The following is a 22,800-nucleotide window of genomic DNA, read 5'->3' as shown; positions in this document are numbered from 1 at the left end:
CGAGGCAAAAGCTGAGGGGCTGCTGGGAGGGCAGTGCTGGTGGGGGGGTGGCGGCTGTACCTGTAGATGCGGGGGGCACAGATGGGCCCGCCACCGCAAGGGAGCTCCTATCAGAGGAGGAGTCAGTTTCGCTGGTGTCAGCTCCTGTCCCTGCTGTTGAGCTCCCCTCGCCCTCTGTCCCACTGGTGAATTCGGAGCCTGTAGTCTCGCCCTCCAGGGCCATGTGGGATGCAGCTCCCTCCTCCTCCGGTGCCACTGCTCCCCCGCCTGATGGTGCTAATGCATACAAGAACAGGGAGACCACAAAAAGGGGGGGGAGACAGAAGAAAGACATGTTCAGTGCATGCAATAGCGCTACCGTTGGTGGACAGGACAGACAAAGAAGCCCCCTGCACTACGGTGCGCACTTGGGGGCCACTATTCAATCCCTGGGACATGGCTTACAAGGCTATAGCTGATTTCTGCACACATGGATGTCTCAGGAGTCTGACTAGGTGTAGTTGGCACTGTACAGAGGTGGGGTGGGGTGCCACAGGGCCTGGCTGAAGAAGGGAACTTATCTACCAAACTCGCCCTGGCCTAAGGGAACCCACAGCCCACCTCCCCCACCCAGACACCTCCAATGCGCGCTGAATCAGCAGAATGAGAGTGTACTCACCCCCTTGTGGCTGCTGTGATGCCCTCAAACGCCCATCCAACTCCGGGTACGCCACCAGGGGGGGTCATGGTGCGACAGGCACCCCTCCCACGTTGAGAGGCCATCCCCAGCTGGGCCTCCGCCGTCTTCTTGCTCCAGCGGCGAATGTTCTCCCATCTTTTCTAGCAGTGGGTGCTCTGTCTGTGATAGACCCCAGGGTCCGGACTTCCTTGGCGATGGCACACCAGATGTCCTTCTTCTGGTGGGTGCTGACCTACAGGAATTATACAGGTGAAAAAGAGTAGTAATTACCAACTGCACCGTCACAGTCATTGGCCCGCATCCCTACCCTTGCCATGACGCACATGCACTCACCGTTGTTTCATGCACGCCTCATTCTCACCCCCCCCCTATCTTTCATCCACACCACTCCACACAGGCAATGCCCATACAGCATGCTCACAGTGTACTTACCTGTTTGTCTGGAGGACCGTAGAGTAGCGTGTACTGGGGGAGGACCCCATCCACTAGTTTCTCCAACTCCTCCGTGCTGAAAGTAGGGGCCCTTTCCCCAGACACACGAGCCATTGTCTCTTCCAGACTGAGGTCACAGCAGCACTTGCAGTGTAGCTCCTCTCCTGTCAAAGATCAGGTATCGAGTGACTGAACAGAGAGAAAATGGCTGTCACGTCCGCGGTGGTGCATACCGTCTCCGCCGGCGTACATCGTCATTGGCTCCTGGGACCCATAGGGTCCAATGTTAACCAATGCAGGATTGCGCCGCGGTCTTCGTCCGCCTACCGCGACAGTGTACAACGCCAGCGCGGTTAACTCATATCCCCTTGTCCCACCTTACAGGTCAGGCAGCCGCCATTTCAGGGGCCCACCTGGCTTTATTTTTTACTGCGTCACACATTCCTAGGCCTTGCCTTACCACTCATACAGGCAAGTCTCAATTTATGAATATGTTCAGAGTAAGCTGTGTTTCTGTACCTCTGATTTGGTTGACTCTGTGCTCGCTGTTCTCCTCCATAGGCACCGTCCGCTGGGGCATGTGAGGAGATGGCGGCATTCTCCGGTGTACAGACCACTGGTGGACCTATCGACAATGAAGGAAAGACATGTGATCATCACCTACAGGCTTGATCGTGCCACAATCCAGGAACTGTGTGCCCAGTTGGAGCCAGGCCTGATGTCAGCTATCCGCCATCCCACAAGAATCCTCCCTCTAGTGCAGGTGCTGTCAGTACTCCATTTCCTAGCAAGTGGGTCTTTTCAAACAACAGTGGCCATAGCATCAGGGATGTCCCAGCCTATTTCTTAAACGTGTTGTCCAGAGTGTTGTCTGCCCTGCTGAAACACATGCGGAGCTACATCGTTTTCCCTCAGGTGGAGGAATTGCCTACAGTGAAAGGTGTCTTTTATGCCCTGGGACATATCCCCAACATATCCCCAACATCATAGGTGCAATTGATGGGACACATGTGGCCTTGGTACCCCCCGCAGGACTGAACAGGTTTACAGAAACCGGAAGAGTTACCATTCAATGAATGTGCAGATGGTGTGTTTGGCAGACCAGTACATCTCCCATGTTAATGCCAAATTCCCTGGCTCAGTACATGACGCTTACATCCTGCGGAATAGCAGCATCCCTTATGTGATGGGGCAACTCCAGAGGCACCGGGTGTGGCTATTAGGTGAGCACCTGTACCCAAATCAGTGGGAATAGTTGTCTGGGTCTGTAGATGTCCCTATAAGTTAGTGTGTGTCTAACAGGTGTCCCTCGCCATTTGCAGGTGACTCTGGTTACCCCAACCTGTCATGGCTACTGACGCCAGTGAGGAATCCCAGGACAAGGGCAGAGGCCAGGTTCAGGTGCCTCCATATGACAGGTGGTTCCCTATTCTACTCACCAAAGAAGGTGTGCCAGATCATCGTGGCCTGCTGTATGCTTCACAACTTGGCTTTGCAACGACAGGTGCCTTTTCTGCAGGAGGATGGTCCAGATGGAGGTGTTGTGGCAGCTGTGGAGCCTGTGGACAGTGAAGACGAGGAAGCAGAAGAAGAGGACATCGACATCAGGAACACGGTGCTCCTGCAATACTTCCAGTGAGACACAGGTAAGAAGACAAACCTACCTGCTATATCTAATTTAAATCTACTACCTCTCTACTGTTTGTCATTTTCACCCAGTGTATGGTCACTGAGTTGACACTTTCCCTTACGATTTCACAGATGTGGGTCCCACTGTGTGACGTCTGCTTTGTTTCCTCATGGACTAGAGCTGTGTGACATAGGTATGTTGACATTACATTTGAAAGAGCATTTTGGCACTGTAATTGCTAATACAATATTTCGAAATCACAGACAGACTCCAGATTGTTTTGTGCTGTAAGGGTGTTTATTTAAGTGCTCAATATTGGAGGGGGTTGTAAAATGGTGAGGGGTGATGGTGGAGGAATGTCCATGGCAGAGTCCAGTCTATTAGTCTCACAGGTGCATTGTCTAAAGGGGCATCAGAAGTGGAGCTGGGGCAGTTTAAGTATGGACAGGGTGACAAGGTGGAACAGAAGGATGACAATCAGGGTGGTCTCATTTTGTGGCGGGGGTCTTGGCATCGTTCTCTGTCTTTGTCCCTGATCTCAGGGACCGCTTGCGGGGTGGTTCTCCCTCTGCAGGGGGTGGGGTGCTGGTGTGGTGCTCCTGTGGCGGTGCTTCCTGTCCACTAGCGCCGGCGGGGGTGGTGGGCAGTTCATCGTCCAGGCTAGCGTCAGGGTCCCCTTGTAGTGCCACAGTGTCCCTCCTGGTGTTGAGGAGTTCCTTCAGCACCCCTTCAATGGTGCCCAGGGTGGAATTGATGGATTTGAGTTCCTCCCTGAACCCCAAATACCTGTAGCCGCTGGGTCTCCTGAAACTTGGCAAGTACTGCTGCCATCGTCTCCTGGGAATGGTGGTAGGCTCCCATGATGTTGGAGAGGGCCTCGTGGAGAGTGGGTTCCCTGGGCCTGTGCTCCCCCTGTCTTGCTGTGAGACAGAGGCCCTTGTGTTCCTAGGCCTCTGTCCCCTGAACCGTGTGACCACTACCACTGCCCCCAGGTCCCTGGTGTTGTTGGGGTGGTGGGTTAGCCTGGGTTCCCTGTAGTGGTGGACACACTGCTGCTTGATGTGTCCTGGGGACAGAGGTATGGGCCCGCTGGGTGGGTGCTGTGCTGGTGTTTCCAGAGGGGGGAAACTCTGTAGTGACCTGTGACTGTGTGAGGGGGACCGACTGTCCCGAGGTCCCAGATGGGCCAGGCTGGTCATCTAGATCCAGTTGGACAAAGCTGCTGTCATCACTGTGGGCCTCTTCTGTGGGTGGAGTGGACATGTCTGGACCCTCCTGTACGGTGACGTTGGGTAGGGTTCCTGCAGGGGTGTAAAAGCATGATTATTGCATCTGTGTGTGCCATGGTGTGCAATGGGTGGGTGACCGTGTACCCCAGTGCTTGCATTCCTGTGTAGGACCTTGTTTGATGATGGTTTAGTGGGGTGTATGGGTATGTGCAGTGGCCATGTTTTGGTGATGGGTGTCCATGTTTTGGTGTTACATGCAGGGCTTGATTTTGGGATGGGTGGTTTGTGATATTGGGACATGTGTGAGGAGTAGGAGTGATGGGGTGAGGGCGAGGATGGGGGTATGTGATGGCATGCAGGTAGGGTGGGGGATGTAATAATAAAGATTTGAATTACCAGAGTCCATTCCTCCAACTACTCCTGCGATGCCCTCAGGATGCAGAATAGCCAAGACCCACTTTATTGTCCCTGTCCACGATTCTTCTCCATAGCTCCATCTTCCTAGCTATGGAGGTGTGCTGCACCTATGATCCAAATAGCTGTGGCTCTACCCGGATGATTTCCTCCACCATGACCCTGAGCTCCTCCTCAGAGAACCTGGGGTGTCTTTGCCGTGCCATAGGGTGGTGTGGGTGATGTTTGGGGTGGTGTGTGTTGTGATGTGTGTGGTGATATTTAGTGGTGTGTTGTGTGAGGTGCGTGGATGTTGTGTGAGTGATGGTGTTGAGTGCCTGTGGATGCTGGTTTGTAGATGGTGGTGTCTCTCTGTGGCCTTCTGTCGCAATTGTTTTTGCAAGGGTTTGTGGGTGATGTAGGTGTGTGTTTTATATTGTATTGGATGTGTGGGAGTGGTGTGTGTATGTGTATCAGGTGTGTGTGTTTTGAATTGTCCAATGTGGTAGTGTTTTGTAGGAGTGTGTGTATTTTGAGCGTGGCGGTGTGTACAGCCAATGGAATACCGCGGTTGAAAGACTGCTGTGTGGACTCGTGGGTCGTGATAGTGTGGGCGTATTCCTGTTGGCGTGACGGTGGAGGTTTTGTTATCGCCAGTTTATCACTGACCTTTGTTGTGGCGGACTTGTGTGGGTGTCTAGATTTTGGCGGATTCCGGCCTTTGGGTCATAATGACCGTGGCGGAATTCCGTGGTCGTAGCGGTGTGTTGGCAGTCTTCTGCACGGCGGAATGCGGCTTTTACCGCCAATGTTGTAATGACCCCCAATGTTATTTAGTGTTAAATATGAGTGGACAATGTATTCATTCCATTAACAAAAGCCAATGCTTTCTCTTAATTGAGCAGATCTATTTGCCTTATACGAGTGACAGCTTCCATGTGTGAAAGATTCCAATTTTGTTTTGTAGATGGCAAACAAGAATCTTTTGGAGCGTGGTGATGTAGGGCCTAACAAAGTTGTGCAAATCCATGTTATCAAACAAAAGAAGAGAGACAGGTACTCTTTTACAGCAGATAGAGTGGAATGTTGCAACCATTGCTGACATAACTTTCCTACACTGTAAGTAATCACTATCCCTGTGTGTTGTGTTTGGATATAATGAGGGTTCAGTCTGCTTGCTTTAAAACCATCCAAAGAATTGATAAAATGTGCATAACAACTACTTGTGTCCACTTGCAACAATAACCACCATTTGGGACCTGAAAGGGACAAATTAAATGCACCATTCTTAACCATACCATTGAGCTGTTCTTCTGGGTAAGTTACCAAACTTTACCAATTGTCAAAGTTTGTTTTTGAAAGGATACTGGCACATTCATTTCATAAATTTTTGCAGTGGTACTAGACAGACTTTAAACAAGGCATCCATGCCCTGCACATCCCAATCTTTTGTTCCCTAAACAGTTTCTAAATTAATTGTTTTTTTCCCAATATTTGAAGCCTTTAACAGCTAGTTGGGAAATAAATACATTTGAACAAATCAATTTAGTATCAGTCAGCATATTCTTCTGTGCTTTTTTACGTTAACTTGAAATAGTAGGATGTTGGATCTGAAATATCATGCCAAGAAAAATATGTGAATTTGTCTAAATATGTTTTGGAACTCCGTACTGGTGGAGTCGGGCGATGTTCCCATTGTGTATAGTTAAAAACTGTACATGGGGTGCCAGCTCTTTGTAGGGAATGGTGTGCATAGTGATGATAACAAAACACTTCAACATAATTGCCAGTGTTCATGTACATGTCCTCATTTTCAAATACTGTATAATAGTCAAGCCCAGAAAGCATTGAAGAAACAATTTTCACATCCTGATCATTTAACACAACCCCAGGTGTAATAACATCATCAACTGAAATTTGAAAGACATATGGAATTTAATAGTATCCGTAGGACCAACAATATCATAAGGAACCTTATCCCAAAGAATCCCATCAGGAGCTTGAATAGCAGATATGTTCACAGGGGACAAGTCTCTTAACATGTTATGTGAAGACAAATGAGGCTTCATTACCTTGTCTACCAGTTCAACAGCTGAGCGTTCTGGAAAATAATGCTCATTTATAAACAAGAAGAAAACAGTAACAAATCCCAACCACAGGAAAAGAGCAAACAAGGCAAATAAGATCCAATAATAAGTTCATGGACAAATCAGATAATTGTGTTTAAGCCAATGAAAATGCTTACATATGCCATGAACAGATGCAACAGTAGAATCTGAAGAGATGTCATCAATGTCAACAAAATACCCAGATGCAGTCTGTGTGAAACAGGAGCCTCAGGAGGTGAAAGAGAACTGGTAGATGCCTCTAAAGGTGATTCATCATAAACAATTCAGATGCTTTGGGAAGTAGTAAAAAACTGTAGACTTACATCTGGTGCATTTCTTGTGCTTGTAGTGGTAACTGGAATCAGCAGAGACGTATTCTCTGCCTACCTCAACCTAGGGGAAATAATGTTGGGGTTGCTCAATGGTTGAAGATATAGGGCCTGATTCTAACTTTGGAGGACGGTGTTAAACCGTCCCAAAAGTGGCGGATATACCACCTACCGTATTACGAGTTCCATAGGATATAATGGACTCGTAATACGGTAGGTGGTATATCCGCCACTTTTGGGACGGTTTAACACCGTCCTCCAAAGTTAGAATCAGGCCCATAGTTCCTGTATGATAGTGAGAGGGAACAGGGTACTACCCAGGAGTCCTCGAGGCTTACTGTATAGGATTGGCCATATGAAAGTAATTTGACTTAATCACTGGAGACAAGGCATTTGTCTTTATAACCAGCAAACGGTGGCAAAATCACAGTTCTGGTACCTTGAATTCCAAGGACTAGCACTGGTGCACAATATGATGGGCTAAATTCTGTCTTCACTGCAATCTTTTCTCAAACTAGATCCCCACCTTTTGGAATTCAACTTGTGGATGATGTTTTATCCCTCCATCCAGCAGTGGCAGCATATGTAGTAGAACACTCATCTCGGAAATATTGCAGTTCCTGTAAGATAATGAGATTTTCATTTATGGCAACCACAGTGTGAGTGTCAGCGACATCCCAAAAAATCTTGAGCAAGAATCTAATGTAAATAAGATATGCTTGCATGTACCATCTGAATTCAAAGGGCAGAAATAGTCTAGGTATACACACTGTAGTGGCTTGTTGGAAACCAGGAGAGGTATCTGTGGTAGACGCTTAGCTGTGGAAACTTGAATTTTTTGGCAGATGTTACAGATAGAGCTTTTTCCCTTTTTTCTATTGCTACCCGTGCCTGTTTACTGTAGACTCTCTGCGTTTCAGGCAGCTTGGCCTTTTAAAGTGCTGTTTTGTAGCCATGACTGTTTGAAATTTCCCTCCTAGTTTGTGGCAAAAGACTGCATAATGCCCCCCCTTCTTTTTAAAGTAAAGAAGGCTACATGCACCTCAGTGGCTAAACAGAGTGTATTTAGGAGACTGCTTAATCTGTTTCTGTGATTCAAATTGTGTTTAGAAACTGTCTGCATCACCTGTTTTTGCCTTGAAAAAGCCAAATTTCTGAGTGCGCGACAAGCAGTATTTCAGTGCTTTTTACAATCTCTCCTTCACCTGGAAAGTAGATTCTGCTAGCTTGGAAGTGTGGATTATGCCTGTCTGTGTCCAAGGAGATTCTGAATAGAGCTGCTACCCAATTTTCCATTTACTCAGAAGGACATTACTCCCCACACATCCATCAACATGCAACCACATTATCAGCAAAGACATCCAACTCCTGCATCACAAACTGGCCTCATACAGACTGCAATGTCTCATCAACCAACACAAAACCCCATATACCACACCTACAAACTTATCCTCCACAACTACAGCAGTAAAACATCTTCATTCTCACAGCAAACACAACTCTTTCCATTCCCACTAACACAAACTGCCATCACCCACACAACACAAAACCACATTATACATTACTTTCAGCCATCCAGATACACACTCCTTGTTCATACAAACAAACAGCACTATCCTGTATTTGCTCCACACAGACCCCCTTTTATCACGACAAAACCTGAACCCAGCCTTCAAACACACCATCTACAAACACCCTCCCCCTTTCTTCACCAATTACACACAACGATACAATCCTCACACTCCACTCCAACACACATATTACCTCTTCCAGTCATCACCACTAACTTAAACTCCCCTGACACACATCCATCCCCTCTTACACAAATCATACACTCATCTCCAAAACATATCATCACCCTGTGTAATACTCGAATATCACTCACCAGCACTAACTCACATACAAACCCTTCACAGAAAACCACTACATCAATATCCATTTCACAAAAACAATACAGACCACACACATCAGCACATCAAAATAACACAAACTTTCATTATACTTTGTGTCACACCCACTCCCACCCTCATGACTACACAAAGAATACAAATCTTGACCAATCTTGACCCCTACATTCTCACTCTTCACAAACATCTACCACAAGCACCCCAACACAGCAACATTCATTCACCGCCTCTCATCCATTGCCCAATTTAGAGCCTTACATTGTGATCCAGATGTTCCTCCACCACCCCTAACCCATACTCCTTCCACACTAAACAGACACACACAAAATAAACAAAATGTCACTCTTAACAACTTCGCATCCCCTTGTCTATTATATAATCAGGCTACCTTACAAAAAAAGAAGTACACTCTTTATGTCTCTCTCAGCCACCAAGTCCACCACCGACACACACAGACCCAACAAAATGCCTCCCAAGCCTGCTGGAAGAGGAACACTATATTGAAAAACAGGACTTTTGTGACCCTCACACAGTTATCACAACTAACAACACACCTGCTATAAGCTCAAAATATACTGCTCACCCTTCTCCTAAACAAAACAATACCACCACTAACATACTTTTTCTAAACTGCCAGCTCATAAATGGTCCATTACTCTAAAAAAAACAAGCACCACATCTACGACCTGCTCACAGACACACAACCTGACTTACTATTCATAACAGAATCATGGTTGGGAGATGACATGGCCCCAGTGTTGCATGAAACCGTTACTCCAGGCTATCAGACCATCACACAAAACTGTATAGGCAAGAGAGGAGGTGGACTAGCTGTTATATTCAAATAAGCAATAAATCTCAGTGAAACAGACATTTCTATACAAGGTTGTGAAGCCCTCCTCATCAGATGCAACTCTACTCCAACTTCCCCCTGTAACTTTCACCTCCTTTACAGACCTCCACCTAACAACTCAACATTCCAAGACGCTTTTCTAGATACAGCCTCAAACCTTGTTACATTATACTCAAACCTATGTATTCTTGGGGACCTAAATATTTGGTTTGACAAACCCAATATGCCCTATCCAAAAGCTATCACCACTCGCCTAGTCACATTGAACCTAGATCAGACTGTACACAATCACACACATATTGCTGGACACATCCTAGACGTCATTTTTGCTAACCCTGAACTAGTTACCGTTCATAGCATCATGCCAATCACAGGGTCAGACCACCATTTGATAACTTTCCGACATAAACACCACAAATCAACACACCCCACAACTACTTACATACATGCACCTATCGGCCATGGAGCAAACTCAATTTTGATGACTTAGAAACACAACTAACAGCCAACACAGATCTAGATACAATTAATTATGTTCCAAAACTTTATGAGTGGCTACAGGAAGCTTTTGATATCCTAATATCACTCAGAAAAACTAAACAGGATAAAAGAAAACCAACACCTTGGAGAAACACAGAACTTAAAAAGATAAAGCAACAAATCCGAAGGTTGCAGCGGACCTGGCTCAAAACAAACAACATTCAAGACAAACTGCAGCTCCACAAACTTAACAGAAAATACAAATCATCAATCAAAAAAGCTAAAAAACGTACTACTCAGACAGAATTCAAAATGCTAAATCTACAACCAAAGAATTTTATAAAATTCTCAAGGAATTTTGAAAACCTAACTGCATGGAAGGAAGTCATCCCACTACTCAAGATTTCACAAACAAACTGGCAACTCATTACACAAGCAAGGCAGACACATTGGACTCCTATTTAAAACAGAAGAAAACCATCAGCACCAACCCCTTTCTTAAAATCCCCTATAAGAATAAACCAATCCAGCCTCGACAGTTTTTCAAACAAATATCACAAGATGAATTTATGGATTTGGTAAAAGCAAGCAGGCCTTCCGGATACCCTTCTGACCCTTGTCCACTACACATCGTTAAAAACATTCTATCTACTTCTGCTGCCACACCTGTAAGAAAAATCATCAACAACTCTTTAACTACGGGAACTTTGCCTGAGGACCTGAAAAAGTCGTACATATGTCTGTTATTAAAGAAAACAAATATAGACCCGCAGGACCCCAACAACTACAGACCAATCACAAATGGACCTTTCCTGGACAAACTGATAGAAAGAGCAGCATTCCACCAGATGTCACAATTCATTGGAGACAATTCCATACTTTCAGACTACCAAACTGGATTCATCTCCAGGAAGAGGCACTGAATCAGCACTCATAGCAATCTGGGATGATCTTAAAAACACAGTCGACCTTCAATGGAGTAGCTGCACTACTTCTCTTGGACCTCTCGGCTGCCTTTGATATGGTTGACCATGACACCCTAATTCAAAGCCAGCATAGAAGGGACTGCTCTCAACTGGATTACATCCTTCCTTCAAAACAGAACTAATATTATCTATTCTACCCCCTTCTCGTCCAAACCCTACCTCACAAAAGCAGGGGTCCCCCAATGATCAATCATCTGACCTCTGCTTTTCAACATCTACATGATATCATTACCATAACTGAGCAATGATTTTCAACTCACACGCTACATCTATGCAGATAACACACAAATACTACTTAAATTGGAATTTCCCAAAGACATTGAAAACTCACAAATCTTCAGTTGCCTCAGAGCCGTTGATCAGTGGATGACTTGAAGCCATCTCAAACCAAATGCCTCCAAAATGGAAACTTATGACCCACTTTGTGCTTTGCCTGACGTTCTCGGACCACCTCCTCAATTATCCGGGGAAGTAAAAAACCTTGGAATTATCATGGACTCCAAGTTAACCATGAATGCCCAAGTGGTTACATTAGCTCGAACAAGCTTCATCACCTTGAAGACTCTGCAACGCATCTTCCCCAACTCGGATTTCCACACAAGGTGCCACTGGCTTTACATATGTCACATTTAATGAAGGCGACACAGTGCTAATTGTATATAAATCACATTCACATTCCAATGCTGAAATGCGTTTTGTGTCCAATAAAAAAATACTGACTGCAGTTCAGATGGCTGTCATTAAGGAAATACCACTGGCTCAGGGAAAACACATCGTCGTCACCCCTGTCCCAGCCTTAGAGGCTGTCACAAAGGCTAGCATTCCAAATGCAAAAGCCTTACATCCTAGATGGATACAACGGGCCACTTCCTTGACTGTTACTGATGTAGATTATGTGTTTGACCCTAAATTGCAGACTCAAGAATTTCTCCAATATGAACTGGAATACCCCATGCCCACTAACATTTTGCCTCTCGATCAGTATAAATATATTATTTACAATTATGGTTCAGCTTAACCTGCTGTAGGTACCAAACATTAATACTTCACGGCTTGTGCAGCTGTTTATGGTGTAATGTGGGATGGAGAATTCCACCCTCAACAAACTTTCACACGGTCCCTTGGGGATTGCACTGCACAGCTAGCTGAACTAAAAGCTTCAATTCTGGCACTGGAACATACAGATCCTGAATCTCGCACTCTTATTGTGTGTGATTTGTATTACTGTGTCCAGTCCTATTGAGAAAAATTGCATTACTGGTTCCTAAATGGATTCAGAGACTCTAAGGGAAATACTATCAAACATAAAGTGCTTTGGCGAAAAGTGGCAGAACTCAAAGACAGGCTTCCATGGGCTCATGTAATACATACATTGAGTTACCAATGTGTTGGAATACACATTGTAGGGAATTCACTGGCTGAAGAAGCTGCCAAATCTATAGTCATTACTGCAGCTGTAGCTGCAATTACTCATTCCCATATGAGGGTTGATGAAGAAATACTGGCTGCTGTGAATGCTGTGGATAATGGTACACCTTTACCTAAATCATATCTAGCAAAATATACCAACAACTTAAGTGCCCAAAACATCCCTTACGTCACCTTTCCAAGGATGGGTGATTGTGTGATTCTCCTTTAATCACCTCAGGTTAGAATTAATTAAAGCAGCACATGGGGGAGTTGCATTTGCCCATGTTGGTGTAGTGGCCACAGTTTTTTGCTACAAAAACGCTATTGGTGCACAGGCTGCACAAACAGACAAAGCAGTATTGTATTGGATTGTATAGTATTGTATTAATATTTAAATAGCCTCCATGTAAAAGCTGGCAGAGAGGGGGGTCGTAATCCCCAGGGTGGCGCTGCTTCCAGCGCTGTCCTGGCAGGTTAGGACTGCCAGCACTGCCAGTCCCTTCTGTGGAAGAAAGCTAGCAGTCCGACAGTGGCAAAAACACCACAGTCGTAATGTGGCGGTCAGACCGCCGCAAAAGCGGTTAGATCACCGCATTGGCTGTGGTAAGACAGCAACCCTGGTTGTCTAAAGACCACCAAGGTCATAATGACTCCCTTAATTTGATTTGCTAAGTAGGTGTGGTGCTTCAATTTATGTTTTCTTAAAATTCAATTTATATCCATGTTACACAATTCCTAAAACAATGGAATTCACTCTGGCTAAATGAGTGTTTAAGTCATCATCTGTCAAGTATGTCATCGAAATAGGACAATTCTTCTGGATCGATACCATTTAATATTAATGTTACACAGGCAGAGAACTGCACTCAGCTTGCAAACTTGGTGTTGAGAGCTGAGCGTGGAAAAGCTGTTAGATCCTTGCTTTAAGGAGCTATGTTTTGTCTGACAAACACGATGAAAGTATCCCGGGTTGTTGTGTAATTTTTACAGACAATGTTGTTCATTAATGCTGTACTTAATAAATTTTGTGTTTGAAAATGTGTGTGTATCTATTTAAGTGTCTGTAATCTAAGACTATTCTATAGGAGTAATCCGGCTTAGCTACTGGGGAAAAAGCATTGTTCATTGGAGATACACAAGGTTCGAATTCTCCCTAGTACTAGAGTTGTGAGAGAATCTCCTTCACAGGAATTTTTGCTTCATGTTTTATGGGATATTGTGGTTTCACTTTTGGGCTGGACCTTATGGGTATTACATGATAGGGAGAGTCCCTGTCCCTGCTCACATAATTGTAGAATCATGCTGGGGCTTGTGCAAGAGCCCATTCTGCAGCCTAAACTTGCTTTACCTGCTCAGGAACGAGGAACTGAGAATGGCGGTAAAATCACATCTTCCCCTTGTGTAAGGGTTTTAACAAACTCCATTGGCCAATTTTCATCACTGGTTGTCAAGGTTTTCCAGAAAACAACTTTACTTGTGCACATTATGCCCCCCTCAATTTGTATGTTTAATTTATGAACTTGGTCTGGAGGGGTGAGTCACCTATCTGGGGTTGTGACTTCTACATAGTTGTTAGTTGCTTTCACATCCAGAAACTCTTGAAGATTCTGCTGAACTATCGTGACCTCTGCCACGCTGCTGAGCAGCTTCACTGCCCATGTCCTGTTCCGCAGTAATGTTCTCAATATGTGTAGGAAATTTCACCAGAACTTCTGCAACCTTTTTCTTTTTAAATTGTGTTTTTTGTTGAGGAAGTTTCTCTTCCTTTTGTATTATGATGTTAGACATGCGTTTTGAGTCCTTCTCTGGGTTCATGAACTGTTCTTGTCTGCACACTAACTTTCTCGATCTCTTGGACCGTTTGCCTGATGAGTCCTGAAAGGTGCTTATCAGTATAATGATATCTGTCGGGCAGCTTCAAATTATCACTGTTATATAAATTATGTTTCTCAGAGCTCTCCAGCTGTGGAGATTCTCCCCTGATTTTACTTTATCTTTATTTGATCTATGTTTGTCCCAGCGTTTTTTAGAAGACTCTTATGCTTGCTTTGTATTATCCTTATCAGGATAACCTTTAAGTTGTGGTTTATAAATTGTCACAACCTATAGATGTATTGTTTTCAGAACTTTATTTTTAGCAGCTCATGCTCCTGATCCACTAACGGAACTTGTGCGAAACAATGGGGTACTGCCAGTGCTGCTGCTGCTTCCCCTTTTATATTACCTTAAATAATTGAGGATACTGTGTCATTTTGTATGTTTTAACACATGGTAAAACAGCAAGAGATGATGTACCATGAGTTATGGTATAGATTGCCGCACAAACTGTGCCCCATGTAGCACAGTCATCAATAGAGGGTATCATCCCAATTGCAAACATATTGTAAGAATTCTATGTTTGTCTTGATGTCCAATTTGGGGAAACACTGCTTTAAGCTGACTTGTTTTTTGTGCTATCCAGAACAGAATTTCCTCCAGTCTGGTGGGTACGTTATTCATAATTGCATTAATAGTCTCTGGGTTAATCCCACGTGTAGCCAATTGTGGTTGAATAGCTGAAGCTGCCCTCGTCGGGGCAGTATTTAATGTTCGTATAACAAAATGTGTTAAACATCTTTATGATGTAACTAGATTATTATATAATGTGCACAGAGTACCATTTGGACATGATGTCAGACCTGTCACAATTCCCAACATAGTCCAAACAGGACACCAACAATAACAGCTGAAGGACCAGACTTACCTGTCCAAGAGAAAGCAGACATAGACATAATGAATGGTGGCTATGCTGCATGGCAGATGCATGGACTAGTAGATGTGATGTTGCAGCCAATGTAAAAGCTCAGTTGTCAATAGGTGACACACATGTTAAGAGAGGGATTTGAAGGTAGGACGGAATCCCTAGGCCAACCCCCAATTTGCCGTGTGCAGTCATGGGAAGACCCTGAGACTCAAGCATATTACCCTAATTGTATGGGAGAATGCAAAAATATTTATTATAAATTCCACTAACCTAAAAAAACTAAAACCTGCCCTATCCTAAACTAACCTATACTAACTATTCTTATCCAACAACTAAAGCTATCTACCCTATGCTAAACTTAACTTACATATTGAACACCACATTCTAAACTTTGACCCCCACGCCCCTTAAGTTACAAGACACATGCAGGACAACAAATACTATTACTACACATTTACTAACTAATCCTAAACAAATATATATTTTTTTGTATTTTTGTTTTTATAAAACACATAGATACCTCAACATGACCCCCACCCAGCCACCCACAAATAAACACATAAGAAGAAAAAACACACACCCCCAACTACACATATCCTAACAAATTTATAAACCTACACTAACCTAACTCTAACCATCTAAAGCCCACAATAAAATATCAGGGGCCAGATGTACCAAGAATGCCTTTTGCGATTCGGAAATAGCGTTTTTTAAGAAATCGCTATTTCTGAATCGCAAAATGCAATGTATCAAAATTGCGATTCGGTAATATCGATTTCTTAAAAATCGCAAATGCTATTACCAAATCACAAATTGCGATACCGGCCCCATTCGCTCCTAGGGGCCTTTCAGCCCATATCTGCACATTTTTTGCATTTCCAAAATTGCGATTTCTTAACTAGAAATCACAATTTTGGAAATGCAAAACCCCAGGGTGCTGGGGGCTTAAGGCCCCCTCTGCTGCACCCCAAAATAATTATTTGCAACATCTAAGGTGCACACATGCCAAAAGGGCATGTGTGCTTTACATGTAAATTTTAAAAATGCATTTTAAATGCATTTTTAAAATTTGCACATGGTTACCACCAAGTTCAACTTGGTGGTAAATAGCGATTCCTAAATGCCCAAATCGCATTTAGGAATTGCTTCTTACATGTGCTAATAAATGGCAAATAAGGAATCCTTATTTGCGATTTCTTATTTAGAGAGTCGCAATTTGCGACTCTCTAAACAGGGTCGCAATTTTAAGGAATCACTATTTTAGCGATTTCTTAAAATTGCGTTCAGAATGTCTTTCATACATTCTGAAATGGCTTTTTGCATTCGCAAACTGGCATTTGCACCATTTGCGAATGCAAAAAGCTTTCATACATCTGGCCCCAGATAACTTCATCAGGGAGGGGACTAAACTGGGAGGTTGCAAACCACAATGAATTCCCAGTTTGGCCTTTTTGAGCTTCTTCTTGATGTATTTTAACATCTTTTTGTTGTCCGCAACTTCCTCCTCCTTCCAAACGAGTTAGAATGAGGGACACGTCCATCTGCCAATCCTGCAACAACTGTGTTGCAATGGCAGCAGATGGTGTGAGCTGTTGTGCCAGTGTGGTGACTGCTGCAGCCGATGTGGGTGGGGTATTGCTAGCTGTGCCCCCCTGCACTGCTGAGGAGGGGCCCCATGTGGGAATGCCTGCCATTCCCCTGTAGACTTCTCTGTCCAGTGGCGGAGATCCATACTTTGGTACCCTGACTCCACTTCCAGGATGTGATGGTACAGTACTGCCGTCCTCTGGAAGTCACGCCTCTCCTCATTTGTTGGCAGCTGTAATATGAAGACAAGTAACCATTAGTGTCAGCATTTGGTGGAGTCTGTACAGATTACTAGTTTACACTGCTACATCTAACTACACATGCACGCCAACATACATTCCAAAAAAGACAAAGGGCCTTATTTATTTAAAGTCTGCGCCGCCTTTGCATCATTGGGCCTTGACCTGCATGCAAGCCAATGACATCCCACGAAAAGTGAAACATACATGGAGTGCAAAAGATGGAGCGCCATGCTGGGGGAAATTGTCAGCTCAGTTCGCCACCTTCATAACAATACAGGGATGCACCAATTTAAATTTAATATGGTGCACCCCTGTGTTGTCACCTGTGCCTGGGCACATATTGCTTACATACGTCAATCCAGGGAACCTTGCCCCATGGTGCATAGTTCGCTGTGTTGAGGGGGAGTTTGATTATGTGCCAGAAGGGACACCTTCCAACACAATAAAGTAACCGACAAAGAGGATATACAATTAGATGTGTGCTGCCTAATGCATCAGCTATTGAAAGATCCCAAACCGAGGATACATAAGAGTATTCATCCTTATTGCACATTGCTAAGGACCCCTCTTGGGGTGTGTGATGAATTTGGCACTGACTCTGGTGTGAGCAAATCTGTTAATCTGGGACTGCATCTAAATGCAATGGGTGTTGCTGTGGCTTTGTAGTTTAGCACGCTGCCCAGATATTTGAGTCTACTTACACCTGAGTCAGAGCAAATTTGGCTAACCCCATGCCAAGGGTGCCATTAGCAGGGTGCAATGAGGAGAAAAGTTGGCATATCCCCTTGTTTGTAGCTCTTTCTATGCGTGCTGCACTCTGCAACATGCAGAGTAAGAGCAAATCGCATATGGAGATAGTTTTTGTGCAGGAGGTTGTCCCTTCTGCACAACAACTATCCCCATCTCAACTCAGCCATCCATGCACCATGGCACAAGGGTGGCTGCATTGGGGCTTGGCTGCAAAAATAGCAACAACGCAGGGAACAACACAGGGGTACACTGCATTGATTACATATGGCACATCCCTGTGTTGTCTAAATGAGAGTGCGCCACTGTCAATTTTCCCACAGCGTCACACTCTGTCAATCTTAGTTACATATGACCCTAAATGTGGCTTGTCACAACTTTGTATAAACGATGCTGGCCATTGCGCACCACAAGCCTCACAGGACGTGACCCTCTGGTGGTGCTTGGGGCTGTTAAAAATGGTCCATGATATCACCATCCAGCCTTCTCTGATATCTGATCATTGGACAGTTTATGACATCTGGCATTGTATTCCACACATGTGACTCACGAACACCAAACCCTGGATTACTTTACAGGACACCCATTCTCACACTTACTGGATGCAAAGGGGGCTGTTCCACCTGTAAGACATGAATGACAAGCCATGCTTAGTGTCAATCATAGTAACTGCAAATGGACAACAACTTTCAGTGTTAACTAGTTAAGAGGAGTAAGCTAGTCATCCTAGTGGAAATCAGTGCAACAGACGCACCACTACGATCACTCAATGACACATACACTCAGATGGGGTAGAGCCACACATCTGAACAATAGCACTGGGCCAGAGACCCCTGTGGTGCTACACCCTGCAACATTTATATGTGGCATTGTCATGCAGCTGTATGTGGGCACAACACCTCCATTACCAAATGGGACTGTTTGTTCATGTATTTTCCATCTGAGGGCCATGCTATGGTTGTTGCAGTGGCAGGACCATTGTCATACCCACAGCATTTCTGCCTGCATTATATGCAGGAAACATCTACATCATCATCATAGCTCACAGTCACGCTACTACCCTGGGATTGTGTGCATATTGCAAGGTGTTGGGGATTTGCATTACACACCCTGCAATGAACAGAGTTAAATGTGTGTGCCATCACAAGGCAGACACACTTAAGGAATTGCTATGGATGTGAACTCATGTGCAGTTGGTTTACCTACCTGCACATTGATTGAATTGTGACATGTATATATTGCAAATAGTGGGTGGCCTGCCATTGTTGCCATTGTATATTACTGTTAATCTAGTGAAGGAGAAGTACATGGGAATAGAAATAATGCTCAACACAGACACACTTGCTCTGTGGTCAGAGGATGCATCTGGTGTTGCAGGTTAGTGAGTGATGTGGCAGAGATGGAGCTGATGCAGTGTAACCTCATACTGTCAGTGAGTAGTTGTAGGTCAGTGGAACAGACTCTGCACATGTGTGTGGTATGGGGGCGGTAGAGGCTGTCTGTGACAGATCATGAACTGGAACAATGAACTGCCAGTATTATCTTCCCAATTCATGTGCAATCTCCCGTACATGGCCTTGCCTAATGACACAAAGGGACCAATAGGACAACAGTGGTGCAGCACCTGGGACCTGATTAAGGAAAAGTGAGTGCCGCCTTTGCATCATTTTCAGACGCAAGAGCAATGCAAAATTACAAATCATGTGTTTGATGTTAAATTTGTGCTGCTTCTGCATCACACAATCATGCAAGGGCAGAGATAACCTTTCAGGAATTTGGCCCCTACTGCTGTCCCACATGAAGTGTGCCCCTTAGCACACTCCTGACAACACCATGTGTGGGCCGTCTATACAAAACGGCGCAGCATGGTATAAGGGGGAGTTATGTTGAAAATACATGACACTACCCTGGGGTTTTGCAAGACTTACATCTCAAGTACTTAAGCTGGTCCTGCAGGGCACCCATAGGCGGTTTGTAATTGAAGTGCGGCTCTTTTGAATACCTGCAATGATCATGCGTTAAATATTTGGTGACTGAGGTGGCAAAATTGTCTCATTGAATCAAATGCGCTATATTCATTGCCCCCTTAGGGTGGGTAAACCCCTTTTGCAAACATAATGGCTGGGGCAGGGCTCATGTGCCTGAAATGTTAATGAAGTTGCGCTATGCTTGCATTGCGTCATTTTGTTGACACAATCCTGGGAGAAATGGTAGGGTGTTTCATACATGACAGAATGCCTGTGCACAGGTGGCAGTATGCCTTTGTGATGGTTGTGAAGGACTCATCAGACATCTGTCCTGCATTGGTTTCATTGTTGGACATGTGAACTCCAGGCCTGAGCTGGCGCAGAGACTCTTCATACTGGTTGCATACAACCTGTTCACAAGCTTTGCATACAGCACTCCAAATTATCTGCTACTGTCATTCAAAAGCAATTAACAGTCAATAGTATGCCAATGGGAGACTTACCAACAGTTCAGCTGATCTCGAGCCTCAGGTGATCTAGCAGATCCTGCTCCCTGGCCACCAGATCTGCCCAGCGATGCTTCAGCTGGTGGTCATTCCGGCTGGTATTGTAGACACGCCTCAGGTGGTGGAGAACCTTGCCCCACCGCAACCGCCTGGCCTCTGTCCGGTAGCTGAGGATCACCTGTCCACTCATTTGCAGTATCATTGGCAGGTAGTGTGCAACTAGGCAAATAAAACCACCCAGCTCATCCGCAGACATTCTGCTCATCCTCCCCTTGCCAGACATGTTGACAGATGAATGGAGTTCACACAAAATAATTTTGATGAAAAATAAAAGGAGACTTAACACCATTAACTTAACCAAACTATCCCGACTAATTAACTACCCTGGACAGACACCCCACAATACAATTACAAAATTGGACAATAACTACACAAAACCACAACTTTTCTAAGTGCACACAAAATACACAGGACATGGCACAAGGGACACCACAAACTTGCAATCACACTCAGCAATTGACCACCAGCTCCAATACACAGCCACACACAGTCACAAAGGAACAGAGTGTAAAGAGAAAGTGAAACTACAACCATTGTACCATGCTTGTAGACAGGATTTCCTGTTACATCACTTCCTGGGCGTGCGCATCACATTTTTCAGTTAGGCGTGTTTTTATTTGACGCATTAGGCTTATGCTTTGTTTTATTAGACGCATGACACACGTGCGTCGTTTACATTGGCAAATTAAGGTAATGCGGCGATTCCATCTAGTCCAGGCGTCAAAAAGCCCGTGGACGTCCAAATGAGTTTCGAGGGCTAGGCGTAATTCTGGTGATAGGATTTGTATTGTACATGCGTATGCGTGAAAAATAATGATGCATGATGGTTATGCGTCGATTTCACACAAGGCTGCATTAAGATGAGTGTGAACAGGGAATCCCTGCTAAGGGCCCATGTGTCATTTTCTTCACATTGGTGGATATTTTTGACACACTTGTGTCATATGTTTTGCCTCATTTCTTGTTTGCATGTTTTTTTGCATTGTCCTTGAGTGCACCCTTATTCACCAAACATATGACATGGACTATACTGCAGTGTGGCATATGGGGTATGGCCACATTTGCAAGTCCATGCAGCAATGTGGTAAGGGTGTGATTCGTTGGTTCCACCAATAAGTGTGTTCTGGAGTCAACAGCATGCAATCATTTGCACATTGTGCATATATATGTATGTGTACCTACAGTGTGTCCACATATGTTTGGCACATGTGCGCTCTAAGTGTAGATGTGTGTAGGTATCTGAATGTGTGGATGTACCACATAGTAAACTCTGTGACAATAGTTTGTAGTTGGATGTTCCATCTTGTTGCTCAGGTACATGTGTGCCATGTGCCATGTGGTTACCCATGCATCTCAGTTGCTGGTGATGTCATGTACACCAGTGCTAGTGACATATGCTATATGCCATGTGTGTGTAGACACAAGTATATGTGCGTTTTGGTAACACATTACGAGATTGATGTCAGAAGGGGATGCTCAAGGTTACATTACAATCTTCCAGCATGGGCAGATATTGGAATTATGACTATTGCATATGCAGTCACATCACTGGCACCTACACAATTTGTATGTGAGAACACATGTGGAGATTGTATATATATATGGATGTCACAGGTGTTTTGCTACCTATGCCATCATTGTACTGCTAGGTTGTTTTCTGTCCTGAATTCTGACACATTACAATGCCATGGCCATTAAAGTTGAAAGTGTGCTGAGATATGTTGTATATGTGTGCTAGCCTCCAAATGGACTCTCAGATTTGTCTTGTTCATGTTTGTCATTAGTATCACATACTCTGCTGTACCACGGGGTACCAGTGTTGCAGTGTGGCATAGTTTTGTTGGGCTACTCTCCATCATCACTGTGTGGGTATGAATGGCAACAGTAACACATATTTGTTCGGGAAGCTACAGGTTCCTGGTGCTCCACTTTGTTCTTGCCCCTGTGCAGCTACAACAGTCACCTGACTATGTCATATGTTGATGTAGTCAGGACAGTGGTCTGTGGCTTAAAAAAGCCTGGATCTCGGCCATTAATGATTGGAACTCAGCAGCCTATGCTGACTCCCCAGTGGTTCTACACATGCACAAATGTGTTCATACAGACCAGGATGTGCTGCTTTGCTATGAGGCACTTGATATCAGGCCTTCCCCTCTCAGGTACAGTGCTCAGATGCTTGCACATGTAGGACATCTCACATTCATGGGACTCATTACATCTTTCCATGTGCAGCATGTGTAGGGGTAATGAGTGTAGTGGTCTCAAAGATCAAGTAATGGCATGGCACAGACGGTCTTGTACGTAAGAGGCTAATGTCATGGTGCCAGGTGAAGGCCAATTATCATCTTATGGTAGTGTCAAAGATGTCTGGATAATGTACGTATCTGGCCATCCTCAATACACATATGTGAAGGACAGACCTGCAATCATTGACTGTTTTGTAGTATCTCTGTTCATTGTCCTATTATTTTCTGGCATTACTGTGAAGGTATGTATTATGCTCTCCATCAAT

Source organism: Pleurodeles waltl, chromosome 2_1 (genome assembly GCF_031143425.1).
Source record: "Pleurodeles waltl isolate 20211129_DDA chromosome 2_1, aPleWal1.hap1.20221129, whole genome shotgun sequence".
Lineage (NCBI taxonomy): Eukaryota > Metazoa > Chordata > Amphibia > Caudata > Salamandridae > Pleurodeles > Pleurodeles waltl.
The sequence above is the reverse complement of the archived record's forward strand: the minus strand, read 5'-3'. Positions refer to the sequence as shown.